Source organism: Sciurus carolinensis, chromosome 3 (assembly GCF_902686445.1).
Source record: "Sciurus carolinensis chromosome 3, mSciCar1.2, whole genome shotgun sequence".
In the NCBI taxonomy this organism is placed as follows: Eukaryota; Metazoa; Chordata; class Mammalia; order Rodentia; family Sciuridae; genus Sciurus; species Sciurus carolinensis.
The window spans coordinates 59,763,829-59,778,425 of NC_062215.1; the positions used below are offsets into that span (position 1 = coordinate 59,763,829).

The 14,597-nt window shown below is 37.9% G+C and overlaps 1 pseudogene; it reads right to left on the reverse strand.

The window, feature by feature from the left end:
• The window catches only part of LOC124979393 (myomesin-2-like), a 460,208-nt pseudogene that overhangs the window by 329,857 nt on the left and 115,754 nt on the right, over positions 1 to 14,597 (reverse strand).

The following is a 14,597-nucleotide window of genomic DNA, read 5'->3' on the forward strand; positions in this document are numbered from 1 at the left end:
CAGAATTTTATCCATTTCTTCTAAGTTTTCCAAGTTGTTCTCATGTAATTGTTCTTAATATTTCTAATGATCCTTTTTATTTTTATGGTATGAGTACAAGCTATAATGTCTCCTTATTTATTTCTTATTTAATTTCTATTTTTCCCCTGGGTAGCCTGGGTAGAGCTTTGTCAATTTCATCTTTAAAAAAAAAAAAAAAACTCTTATTGATCTTTTGTATTTTTTAATTCTCCATTTTCTCCATTTTGTTTCTTTAAACTCTAATTTTTTTATTTCTTTCCTTCTCTTAATTGGGGTTTGATTTGTTATTTATTTTCTAATTCTTCAGCAATGAATTATTTTTACCTGTGTAGGACAGTTATGAATGTGAACCATATTGGTGATATGAACAGTGTTATATTTTTAGGAGAGATAATAGCTAGTGATTATTTCCTTAAGAACTATATAAATATATACCTCTTTCCTTAAGAATTTCTATTATTATAGATACATACAGGAATTTACCAATAAAAAAATATGATATGCAGAATTTGCTTCAAAGTAATCTAAAGGGTTAGAGGATGAGGACGGAATTGTAGATAAAACAAGCAAGTCTGGACATGAGACAGTGACTGCTAAGAGTTGACAGGTATTTAAACTGACTCTTTATTGGTTCACATTTGGTTTATTTAGCTAAAAATAATATTCATGAAATCATGGGTTTTATGTGCTAGTTTGGAGGATGTGTTTCAAATATATAACCTTCAAAATAAAATGTAATGCATACATTATAAAATATAACATAGACATATAAAATATAACAATTGTTAAACAATAGAATATGTATGCAATATTAAATTAATAATAACAGATATTACATGACAATGAAACATCACCTCATACCTGTTGGAATAACCATTATCAAAGAAATAAAAGACAAAAGTGTTGGTGAGAACAAAAGAAACAATTCAAAAAATTGACAAAACAAAAAATTGGTTCTTTGAAAAAGTAAACAAAATAGACAAACCCTTAGCCACACTAACAAAGAGAAGGAGAGAGAAAACTCAAATTACTAAAATTTGTGATGAAAAAGGAAATATTACGACAAACACCACTGAGATACATAACATAATGAGAAGCTACTTTGAAAATGTGTATTCCAACAAAATAGAAACTACCGAAGACATTGACAAACTTTTAGAGACATATGTTCCTCCCAAGCTGAAGGAGTACATACACAATTTAAACAGATCAATATCAAGCAATGAAATAAAAGAAGACATTAGAAACCTACCATCCAAGAAAAGCCCAGGACCAGATGGATTCTCAGCCAAGTTCTACAAGACCTTCAAAGAAGAACTCATTTCAATACTTCTCAAACTTTTCCAGGAAATAGAAAAATAGGGTACCCTACCAAACTCATTCTATGACTCTAATATCACCCTCATACCCAAAACAGAAAAAGACACATAAAGGAAAGAAAATTTTAGACCAATATCCTTTTTTTTATTGTAAACAAATGGGATACATGTTGTTTCTCTATTTGTACATGGAGTCAAGGCATACTATGTCTCTAATCATAAATTTATATATGGTAATGTTGTTTGATTCATTCTGTTATTTTTTCCCTTCCCCCCACCCCTCCCACCCCTCTTTTCCCTCTATACAGTCCTTCCATCCTCCATACTTACCACCCTCCTTATCCCTAACCCTAAACCAAACCCTAACCCTAACACTAACCCCTCCCACCCCCCATTATATGTCCTCATCCACTTATCAGCAAGATCATACGCCCTTTAGTTTTTTGAGATTGGCTTATCTCACTTAGCATGATATTCTCCAATTTCATCCATTTGCCTGCGAATGCCATAATTTTATCATTCTTCATGTGGACTGATATTCCATTGTATATATATGCTACAGTTTCTTTATCCATTCATCAACTGAAGTACATCTAGGTTGGTTCCACAATCTGGCTATGGTGAATTGAGCAGCAATGAACATTGATGTGGCTGTATCTCTGTAGTATGCTGATTTTAAGTCCTTTGGGTATAGGCCAAGGAGTGGGATAGCTGGGTCAAATGGTGGTTCCATTCCAAGCTTTCTGAGGAATCTCCATACTGCCTTCCAGAGTGATTGCACTAATTTGCAACCCCACCAGCAATGTATGAGTGTACCTTTTTCCCCACATCCTCATCAACACCTATTGTTGCTTGTGTTCTTGATAATCGCCATTCTAATTGGGGTGAAATGGAATCTTAAGGTAGTTTTGATGTGCATTTCTCTTATTACTAGAGATGTTGAACATTTTTTCAACTATCTGTGGATTGCTTGTACATCTTCTTCTGTGAAGTGTCTGTTCATTTCCTTAGCCCATTTGTCGATTGGATTATTTGTATTCTTGGTGTAGAGTTTTTTGAGTTCTTTATAGATTCTGGAAATTAGAGCTCTATCTGAAGTATGATTGGCAAAGATATTCTCCCACTCTGTAGGCTCTCTCTTCACATTACTGATAGTTTCCTTTGCTGAAAGAAAACTTGATAGATTGCATCTATCCCAGTTGTTGTATCTTGCTTTTATTTCTTGTGCTATGGGAGTCCTGTTAAGGAAGTCTTATCCTAAGCTGACACATTGAAGATTTGGACCTATTTTTTCTTCTATAAGATGCAGGATCTCTGGTATGATTCGAAGGCCCTTGATCCATTTTGAGTTGATTTTTGTGCAGGGTGAGAGAGAGGGGTTTAATTTCATTCTGTTGCATATGGATTTCCAGTTTTCCCAGTACCATTTGTTGAAGAGGCTATCTTTTCTCCATTGCATGTTTATGGCACCTTTGTCTAGATTGAGAAAATTGTATTTATTTGGATTTGTGTCCATGTCCTCTATTCTGTACCATTGATCTACCTGTCTATTTTGGTACCAGTGCCATGCCGTTATAGTTACTATTGCTTTGTAGTATAGTTGAAGGTCTGGTATTGCAATACACCCTGCTTTGCTCTTTCTACTGAGGATTGCTTTAGCTATTCTGGGTTTCTTATTCTTCCAGATGAATTTCATAATTGTTTGCTCTATTTCTGTAAGGTACATCATTGGGATTTTAATTGGAATTGTATTGAATCTGTATAGCACTTTTGGTAGTATGGACAATTTGACAAAATTAATTCTGCCTATCCAAGATCATGGGAGGTCTTTCCATCTTCTAAGGTTTTCTTTAATCTCTTTCTTTAGTGTTCTGTAGTTCTCATTGTAGAGATCTTTCACCTCTTTTGTTAGATTGATTCCCAAGTATTTTATTTTTTTCGAAACTATTGTGAATGGGGTAGTTTTCCTAAGTCCTCTTTTAGAAGATTCATCACTTATGTATAAAAATGCATTGGATTTATGAGCATTGATCTTGTAACCTGCTACTTTACTGAATTCACTTATGAGTTCTAATAGTTTTCTGGTGGAATTTCCTAATTCCTCTAAATATATAATCATGTCATCAGCGAACACGAATATTTTGAGTTCTTTTCCAATTCATATCCTTTTAATTTCTTTGGTTTGTCTAATTGCTCTGGCTAGAGTTTCAAGGACAAAGTTGAATAGAAGTAGTGAAAGAGGGCATCCCTGCCTTGTTCCAGGTTTTAGGGGTAATGCTTTCAGTTTTTCACCATTTAGAATAATATTGGCCATGTGCTTAGCATAGATGGCCTTTACAATATTAAGGAATGTTCCCACTACCCCAATTTTTTCTAGTGTTTTGGGCATTAAGGGATGCTGTATTTTATCACATACTTTTTCTGCACCTATAGAAATAATCATATGTTTCTTAACTTTAAGTCTGTTCATATGGTGAATGACATTTATTGATTTCTGGATGTTGAACCAACCTTGCATCCCTGGAATAAAACCCACTTATTCGAGGTGCACTATCTCTTTAATATATTTTTGTATGTGATTTGCTAAAATTTTGAGGAGAATTTTTGTGTCTATATTCATTAAGGATATTGGTCTGAAATTTTCTTTCCTCCATGTGTCTCTGTCTGGTTTAGGTATCAGGATGATATTGGTTTCATAGAATGAGTTTGGGAGGGTTCCCTCCTCTTCTATTTCATGGAATACTTTGAGGAGTATTGGAATGAGCTCTTCTTTAAAGGTTTTGTAGAACTCGGCTGAGAACCCATCTGGTCCCAGACTTTTCTTTGTTGCTAGGCTTTTGATGACCTCTTGTATTTCATTGCTTCAAATTGATTTATTTAAATTGTGTATGTCCTCCTCGTTCAGTTTAGGTAATTCATATGTCTCTAGAAACTTGTTGATGTCTTTGAGATTTTCTGTTTTGTTGGAATATAGATTTTCAAAATAGCTTCTAATTATGTTTTGTATTTCCCTCGTGTCTGATGTGATATTTCCTTGTTCATTCCGAATTTTAGTAATTTGAGTTTTCTCCCTCTTTCTCTTTGTTAGTGTGGCTAAGGGTTTATCAATTTTGTTTATTTTTTCAAAGAACCAACTATTTATTTTGTTAATTTTTCTTATTGTTTCTTTTGTTTCAATTTCGTTGATTTCGGCACTGATTTAACTATTTCCTGTCTTCTCCTACTTTTGGTATTGGTCTGCTCTTTTTCTAGGGCTTTGAGTTGTAGTGTTAAGTCGTTTATTTGTTGATTTCTACTTCTTTTGTTGAATGCGCCCCATGAAATAAATCTTCCTCTAAGTACTGCTTTCATAGTGTCCCAGAGATTTTGATATTATGTGTCTTTGTTCTCGTTTACTTCTAAGAATTTTTCTATTTCCCTCCTGATGTCTCCTGTTATCCATTCATCATATAATAGTGTATTATTTAATCTCCAGGTATTGGAGAAGTTTCTGTTTCTTATTCTGTCATTTATTTCTAATTTCAATCCATTATGATCTGATAGAATACAAGGTAGTACCTCTATCTTCTTGTACTTGCTAACAGCAGCTTTGTGGCATAAAATATGGTCTATTTTAGAGAAGGATCCATGTGATGATGAGAAGAAAGTGTATTCGTTCTTTGGTGGATGGCATATTCTATAAATGTCTGTTAAGTCTAAATTTTTGATTGTGTTATTGAGATCTATGGTTTCTTTATTCAATTTGTGTTTGGAAGATCTATCCAGTGGTGAGACAGGTTTGTTTAAATCGCCTAGTATTATTGTGTTGTGGTCTATTTGATTTCTGGAATTGAGAAGGATTTGTTTGACGTACGTGGATGAGCCAATGTTCAGGGCATAGATATTTATGATTGTTATGTCTTGCTGATTTATGCTTCCCTTAAGCAGCATGTAATGTCCTTCTTTATCCCTTCTGACTACTTTTGGCTTGAAGTCCACATTATCTGAAATGAGGAAGAATACTCCAGTTTTTTTGCTGTGTCCATGTGCATGGTATGTTTTTACCCATCCTTTCACCTTTAGTCTATGGGTATCTCTTTCTATGAGATGAGTCTCTTGCAGGCAGCATATTGTTGGATTTTTCCTTTTAATCCAATCTGCCAGTCTTTGTCTTTTGATTGATGATTTCACGCCATTAACATTCAGGGTTTTTATTGTGATATGATTTGTATTCCCAGTCATTTGACTCATTTTTGTTTTTTGACATGATTTGGTTTCTCCTTTATTTGGCTATTCCTTTAGGCTAATTCCTCCCGTTGCTGATTTGCATCATTGTTTTCATCTCTTCCTCATGGAATATTTTGCTGAGAATGTTCTGTAATGCCGGCTTTCTTTTTGTAAATTCCTTTAGCTTTTGTTTATCATGGAAGGATCTTATTTCATCGTCAAATCTGAAAGTAAGTTTTGCTGAGTATAAGATTCTTGGTTGGCATCCGTTTTCTTTCAGGGCTTGCTAAATGTTGTTCCAGGCCCTTCTAGCATTTAGGGTCTGCATTGAAAAATCTGCTGATATCCTTATTGGTTTCCCCCTGAATGTAATTTGATTCTTTTCTCTCACGACCTTTAAAATTCTGTCTTTATTTTGTATGTTAGGTATTTTCATAATAATGTGCCTTGGTGTGGGTCTGTTGTAATTTTGTATATTTGGAGTCCTATAAGCCTCTCGTGCTTGGTTTTCCATTTTATTCTTCAAATTTGGGAAATTTTCTGATATTATTTCATTGAATAGATTGTTCATTTCTTTGGTTTGTTTCTCTAAGCCTTCCTCAATCCCAATAATTCCTAAATTTGGCCTTTTCATGATATCCCATAATTCTTGTAGATTCTGTTCATGATTTCTTACCATCTTCTCTGTTTGTTCAACTTTGTTTTCAAGATTAAATATTTTTTCTTCAATGTCTAAGGTTCTGTCTTCCAGGTGTTCTATCCTATTGGTTATGCTTTCTATGGAGTTTTAAACTTGGTTTATTGTTTCCTTTATTTCAAGGATTTCTGTTTGTTTGTTTGTTTTTTGAGTATCTCTAGCTCTTTATTGAAATGATCTCTTGCTTCCCATATTTGGTCTTTTCACTGTTGATTGGTGCGATCATTTAATGCCTGCATTTGCTCTTTCATCTCCTCCTTCAATGCCTGCATTTGCTCTTTCATCTCCTCCTTCAATGCCTGCATTTGCTCTTGCATCTCCTTGTTTGCTTCCCTGATTGTTTTAATTATGTACATTCTGAACTCCGTTTTTGACGTTTCTTCTTCTGTGCTGTCATTGGGTTTTATTGATATAGTATCTAGGTTTGTTTGGGACATTTTCTTCCCTTGTTTTCTCATATTAGTCAGATGTTAGTGCAACTCTGAGATATTGCAGATTCCTATATTGGCTTATAGTGTCCCTGTAGATTTCCAATGTATCACCTCCCAGCCTTCAGTAGCCTGAAATCTTGGAGGAACATGATAATGCAGTGCTTCAGAAGAAAGTTGCCCCTAGCCTGCTACTGGTTCCAGGGTTTGGAGCTGGTTCTGTTCGTAAAGGCTCTCACTGGGTGGTCTGCTCTGAGAGGCTGATCGTGAAAGGAGCCTGCCGCCAGAGGGTGCAGGGTTTCTTGGGGAAGTCCCTGGCTCCCCTGTCCTGGTCCCTGAAGCTGTCTGCAGGTCGGAGCTTGCCACTGGCGGGACTTGGAGCTGGTTCTGTGCAGAAAGGCTCTCACTGGGTGGCCTGCTCCGAGAAGCTGGCCCTGTGGGAGGAGCCCACCTCCAGAGTGAGCAAGGCTACCTGGTGAAGACTCTAGCTGCCCTGCCCTGCTCTGATAAGCTGCCCCTATCCGGGCCTGCCGCCCAGGCTGAGCTTCACCCAGTGGGGGAGACTCACCCTGTGTGTCTATTTTAGTCCGAGTCTCTCAATGCCTCCTCTTCTTGAATCCTGGGATCTGGAGCGACTGGAGATGCAGTCACCCTCTAGTCCACCATCTTGGATCACCCCGTGGAAATAGCCTGCCCTGGTCCCAGAGGCTGCCTGTGGGTCAGAGCTCTCTGCTGGCCCTGGGACTTGTGGCTGGCTCTGTGTAGAAAGGCTCTCACTGGGCAGTCTGCTTTGCAGAGCTAAACTTGAAAGGCGCCTCCCACTGGAGCAGCCAGGCTGCTTGGGGAAGTCCCTGGCTGCCCTGTCCTGGTCCCTGAAGCTGCCTGCAGGTCGGAGCTTGCCACTGGCAGGACTTGGAGCTGGTTCTGTGCAGAACGGCTCTCACTGGGTGGCCTGCTCCGAGAAGCTGGCCCTGTGGGAGGAGCCCACTGCCGAAGAGAGCAGGGCTACCTGGGGAAGACTCTAGCTGCCCTGCCCTGTTCTGATAAGCTGCCCCTATCCAGGCCTGCCGCCCAGGCCATGCTTCACCCAGTGAGGGAGACTCACCCCGTGTCTCTATTTCAGTCTGAGTCTCTCAATGCCTCCCCTTCCCGAATCCTGGGTTCTGGAGTGACTGGAGATGCAATCACCCTCTAGTCCGACATCTTGGATTCTAGACCAATATTCTTGATGAATATAGATGCAAAGATCCTTAACAAAATACTGGCAAACCCTATCCAAAAACATATTAAGAAAATTGTGCACCACGATCAAGTGGGGTTCATACCTGGAATGCAAGGATGGTTTAACATCTGTAAATAAATAAATGTATTCCATCATGTCAATAGACTTAAGGATAAGAATCATAGGGTTATTTCAATTGTCACACAAAAAGCGTTCAACAAAATACAACACACCTTCGTGCTCAAAACACTAGAAAAAATAGGGATACAAGGAACATACCTGAACATTGTAAAGGCTCTTTATGCTAAGCCCATGACCAACATTGTGGCGAGCCGCGTTGCCACCATGATAAGATGGCGCTGGCTTCCTGAAGTGCTTTCTAGGTAAACAAGCCCATATTTGGTTGAGCTAACTGTTGCAAATGGGAGCACCTATGAACATAGGCCAAGTGGCAGGAGTAGATTGGCTATTGCTAGAGTATAAAAGTGTATGAATTAGGCTCAAGAGGAAGAAGAAAAAAAACCATGGTTTTATAATATTAAGGTCCTTATTAAACTGCTGAAGGAAGATTCCTGTGTCGTGCTTTCTTGCGGGCGAGGGACACGACAAGTGGTGCCGAAACCCGGGAATCAGAACTTTCAGTGGTCAGGGGGTGCACCGGTGAGTACCACAGGTAAATGGGGTCTGTGGACTAGGATTTAATCGACTTTGTATAGTCGATCAGCAAAGGTTAGTCTGTGGACTAGGATTTAATCGACTTTGTATAGTCGATCAGCAAAGGTTAGTCTGTGGACTAGGATTTAATCGACTTTGCATAGTCGATCAACAAAGATTTAATCGACGTCGATCAACAAAGAAAAATATTTTGTTTTCGCTTTCATTCTGCTTGCTCTAAATGCTGCTTTCATTATGGGCAATTCTCCATCTAGTTCATTAGTACAGCCTTTAGATTTTTTGTTGCGCTCTAAAGAGCTCAAGGTTAAACGCAGTACTTTAGAAACATTCCTTGTAAGAATTGATAAAGCAGCCCCATGGTTTGCTGTCTCCGGAAGCTTGATTCCTACTAGCTGGGATAAGTTGGGGAAAGATTTGGATTTCCTTCAGGAGCAGGGACAATTGGAGAAAGGAGTGAAACATAGTGCAGGAGAGCAGGTTTATGGAACTATTCCAAAGAGGAGACTGTACCCAGATTTAAAAGCCCTTAGAACACCAGAAGATACAGGGGAGTCAGAATCAGATGGTGATGAGAAAGTGAAAGAGCTAACGCAGCACTTACGGAAGGTGAAGATAAAAGAAGGGGGAACTAAAAGGCAAAAAGATTTTAGACAAAAGGACTATGAGGAAGAACAGAAGCCAGCTCTAGCCTATGATCCTCCCCCATATGTGGGAGGGGTTCCAGGCACGGGTAGAGATTTTAACTCTGCAGCTTGGAGGGCTGCCCATGTAGAGTTGGGGTTTGCCTGTCCTGTATTCCAGGACAATGATGGGGGAAGACATCAGGAACCTATAGAATTTAAAATGATAAAGAATATAGCAGAATCTGTCCACACTTATGGTGTGGATGCTGCTTTTACTATTGCCCAAATAGAGGGGCTCAATAGATTCTGCATGACCCCCTCGGAGTGGGCCAGTTTAGTGAAAGCTTGTGTTTCCCCAGGTAAATATTTAGACTGGAGAGCCTTCGTGTTAGAGGGGGCCAATGAACAGGCTGCACACAACCAAGCTATGGGCAAACCTGCCTGGGATGTGGATATGCTTCTGGGGCAGGGTAGATTTGCCAATCAGCAAACAGGCTTTCCATTAGAGGTTTATGAACAAATTAATAAGATCTGCATTGCTGCCTGGAAAGCACTCCCTAATAAAGGAGAGGTGCGAGGTAACTTAACAAAAATTGTCCAAGGCCCCACAGAAGCTTTTTCAGATTTCGTGGCTAGAATGGTAGATGCAGCAGGGAAGATCTTCGGGGATGCTAATGTAGCTATGCCTTTAATTAAACAATTAGTATATGAACAATGTACAAGAGAATGCAGAAATGCTATTAATCCATTTAAAAGCAAAGACATAGAGGCATGGATGAAAGCTTGTAGAGAAATAGGTGGCCCATTAACAAATGCAGGCTTAGCCGCTGCCTTCCTTCGCATGGAAGAACTATTAAAGGCTTTATTAAAGGCTAATGGAGCACCTTTAGAGGTTTCCTCAGCTAGGAAGTTTTTAAAAGCTGTAGAAGACAAAGCCCCTTGGTTTTTAGATAAGGGCTTGTTGGATCAAGAGAAACTATCACAAGAGACAGAAAAAGGTCCCCCTCCTGATCCCTTCCACGCAGCTCCATGGCCACCTAGGGAGGGAACACCCATGTCCTTGAAGCAGTCCTCCCCCTAGGCAGAGATCTCAGCAGCTCCATTCCTCAAAAGTAGTAAGAAATAATGTTTTGTGATTTTCTGCATTCAAACCTAACCTGATTTCTCAACCAGGAAGAAAAAGGGTTAAAAAAGTCCTGGGTGATCCTCCCTCCCCCCTGCCTGGCCTTGCTGAAGCCTGCATTGGAATGTAAACTGCAACAGTCTCAGCGGGAAAGGGGGGTAACCTGAAGATAAAAAAAAGAAAACAAAAGGGTGTCTGTTTTAAACTTCTGGACTGCTACACAGAATTAACTCATTTTCCAGGATTCTTGTTTTGTTTTGTTTTTCTTTAATGCTGTATTTTTTAGCTCATAATTTTGATCTTGCATACCTAGGTTAATGATTTTTTTTTCTCTTTTTGATCAGTTCTATTTTTTATTCAACTAAAGTTTTTGAACATCTGTTACATTGCAATGGAGATTCACCTATAAAGTTACAAGGCCTTTGATTTTGTGTTATTTGTATGTCGTGCTGTCTGGTGTCATGTCTTGTCTGCATCAAAACTGAGCGCTCCTAAAATTAAAATTTAAAAATGGATCCAAATACTTTTATTCACGTGATTTAAAAAAGGCTCAATTTAATTCAGTAAACTAATAAAAGTGAAATGTCTTTAAAAATAACTTGCAAGTCTCTAGGTGGTCAAACTAATGGAATGTTGATGCTAAACAATGTCTAATATCAATTGTTTCTAGGACTTTTCTTCAACAGGAAAGAGACAGCAAATACTGTTCAGGACACCTGCCTGCTTTCTTGGTTTTTACAGAATAAGTGAATTAGAGTTAACATATATGGGATTACTCAAATGTGTTTGTAGAGACATCTGATTAATTTGCAAAGTTAAAATGCTAATTGTTAAATAACATCAAGTACTCTTAACTCCTTAAATTCCATGGAGTATCATACTTAAACATTATTGGTGCTTTCATAGGTTGGTAAATAAAAAGGGTTTAAACTTGCTTTGTGTCATCACTAAATTAAAAACAAGGTTACTAAGAGTTATGTCTTAACAAGTACAATTCTATATACAAAGGGTTCTAAAGGTTTCAACTGTGTTTCAATTAGAGTACTATAAACAACAAAATATTTAATCTTATTAAAATAGAGCAATTTATCTAAATTCAGAAATTTCATAACAGTCGTTTCAGAATGTTAACAAAAAGGGGTCAACAGATAGGAAAGAGAAAATAAAAGGGTCTGGGTATGGAAATATATTTAGTAAAAGGGAACAGGAAATGTTTCTGGGTAAGAAAGTGCTTGTGTGATGAAATACATGAGGGTCTAAGTAAGTGCTAAGAAAGTCTATGTAAGTAAAGGGCAAGTTTCAACATGTTTGTGTGAAACTGAGTTGGTTGTGTGTATGTGAGACAGCTAAAGCTATTAAAGGTTTTTCCTAAGGTGAAATACTAATGTTCTGATATACACCAAAGTTTAATCTACATGGTAAAATGACATGGTAAAATAACAAGGATTTCTTAGAAACACTAATTTACTCTTAACTTTGTGTCTATTAAGTTTTATTCTTTAGAACAATTAGTCTTAAAAATTGGGGTTTATACAATTATGGTTAAACAACTGTTAGAGTATTGTACTATGTTACAGAGTCTACATTTTTCTTTAAAAACTAAATTTGGTAAGAAAAAAGTGTCAAGGTAATTGTGAAATGGTTTCTAGTTGTATATGAAATGTGTTCATATTTTTCAGGTATACAAGTTTTTAAAGCAGGAAATTTATCAAGCTGTGCTATTCTCCAGATTAAACTTGTCTGTAATGGTAATCTTAAACTTATAAAGAGTAAATTTTAATTGGGGATTTATTTCTATCATTTAATGTTCTATTATGGGACATATTATCAGTAAGGTATATGTAACATTGGTTACTTATTTCACTGAGATAAAAATTTAAATGTAAATATATATCTAAGAGTTAGTGACAGCCTGATTTGTTTAAAGGTTCATATTGTAGAAGGTAAAAGCATTTTGCTACACAAAAAAAAAATGTTAAAAGCTCTCTCAGCCTTTCTTTGATTGATTCCTGTTTTGGATATAATGTTAGACTGTGTTAACTAATGGACTCAGAAATCAATATATATAAACTTCTTAAAATGACATTTAAGAAAGAGTATAATGCATTATAGCAAAAATGGGACAACAATGACTGAGATTGGGGTCCCTGACTTCATGACTGTAGCATGCCTGGTGCCTGGAAGTGTTCCTGTGTAGGAGCACAAGATGCCTAACTGCTGTGGCAGTAACCTCCCTGGGGAGGCTCTGTACAGGAGTCCTATCAGCTCTTACATTGATATCAAGCACACAGCTCTTGGGCAGAAAGAAATTGTTTTGCTAGATAACCAGTGTTTCATCAGTTCCCTTCTCTAGTTCCTGCCCACCTTACCGTAACTTTGGACAGTGGACTTCTTTGAGAGCTACACAGAGTTCCTAACATTGCACTTTGCAGTTGTGAGAAAAAGTTATGTAGATGGTCTAGTCTCTGTAACTCTCCTAAAAACAAAGAATGATGCTTACATAGTCTTTAACTTAATAATAAGACATATATAAATGTTGCTAACATAACTCTTTAGATCTACATTTCCATCAGAGAGCAGAGCTCCACCTGATCTCAGCTTAATCTTCAAAATCTGTGTTTATAAACCTTTATTTTCTAATACTCCTTTGACCCTCACTGAACTTGAAAATTTGGTCATGCTGGTCATGGCAAAAGGGGAAAAAATTAGTTGTAGGATTAGAACACTTAAGATTTGTAAGGAGCCAAGCCTTATCTGAGATAAGGCTCTGCCTCCCATCTTACTGCATGTTAGAGTGACTCCAAAATAAGTCAGACTTCAGCTTATTTAAAGTTATAATCAAAAGATTGGTTTTTTTGTTGTAAAATTACTATAATCTCAAATAGGGAATATAATGTGGTTCTCAGTCAAAATTCAAAATAGCTATTATAGAAGCAGAATATATTTTTACTCTTACTTATTTCATTTTGTAACACTGTTACCTATTAATGTTTTGCAGAAGTAGCTGCTTCACGAACACGCAACCTAGGTAACTTGTGATAATAAGCCATCACCTAACAAATAGTGGTAACAGATACCAGAACAAATAGTGGTAACTTCCAGAACTAATGCAGACTCCAGTTAGATAAAAGGGTAAATAACTGTAAAGTTTTGGACATTAAAGTTAAAGCCCAGTACTCTTACTTTATGACTAGTGAGACTGGCTTGCTGGATGATTAAGATCAAACTTAGAGATTGGAGTACAGAAGGCAAGATACACCAGTATTTGGATCTTTTGCCCTCAGTCAACCTGAACCCAGGGAATAAGAGGACTTCTCTAAGGAGCACTTAAGGTGTTGGACATATAAGAGCTCATATGGCTCTCCCTGGACCTATTGTTGAAGGAAACCCAAGGACAGATGCCGCTACCCGCACAATTTGTTTTCTTTCTTCTCTTGACAGTGCTCGAGACTTTCATAATAAGTTTCATGTTAACTCCCAAACACTTCATAAGTGCTTCTCCATTCCTCGAGCAGAAGCAAGACAGATTGTCTTAGATTGTTCTCATTGTGTTCCATTTCATCATCTCCCTTCTTTTGATGTTAACCCCCGAGGCTTGCGACCTCTTACGATTTGGCAAATGGATGTAACTCATATTGCAGAGTTTGGTTCCCTAAAATATGTTCATGTCTCAGTAGATACTTTTTCTGGAGTTATGCATGCCTCTGCTTTGGCAGGAGAAAAAGGCCATCATGTCATCTCCCATTGCCTAGAGGCTTGGGCCGCCTGGGGCCTTCCATGCTCCTTGAAGACAGATAATGGGCCAGCGTACACTGGTCAACAATTCACCTCTTTCTGCTCCACTATGGGAGTGCAACTGACTCATGGCTTACCTTACAACCCCCAAGGTCAGGGAATCGTGGAAAGAGCTCATAGAACGATTAAAGAACTTTTCCAAAGACAAAAAGGGGGAATAGGAGCAAGCTGTACTCCTAAAGAGCGTTTGTCTTTGGCTCTTTTTACCATTAATTTTTTAACTTTGGATGCACATGATAATTCTGCGGCTGACAGACATTGTTCGCCGCCTGCCCCCCCTTTTTCTATTTCTATTATCAAACAGTTCGGAAGTGATTTTAAATTGTTCTAATGACAATATTACCTGCCTGCTTTCAGAGTGTTGGAACGGTAGTGAATCTGTTGCTGTGATTGTAAAAGTACCCACCTTTGTACCTGTCCCAGTGGAGGTCAATCCAGATAATTTTCCGTTGGTGAACCTCTTCAGAGAAAAGAGAGACTTTGGCATT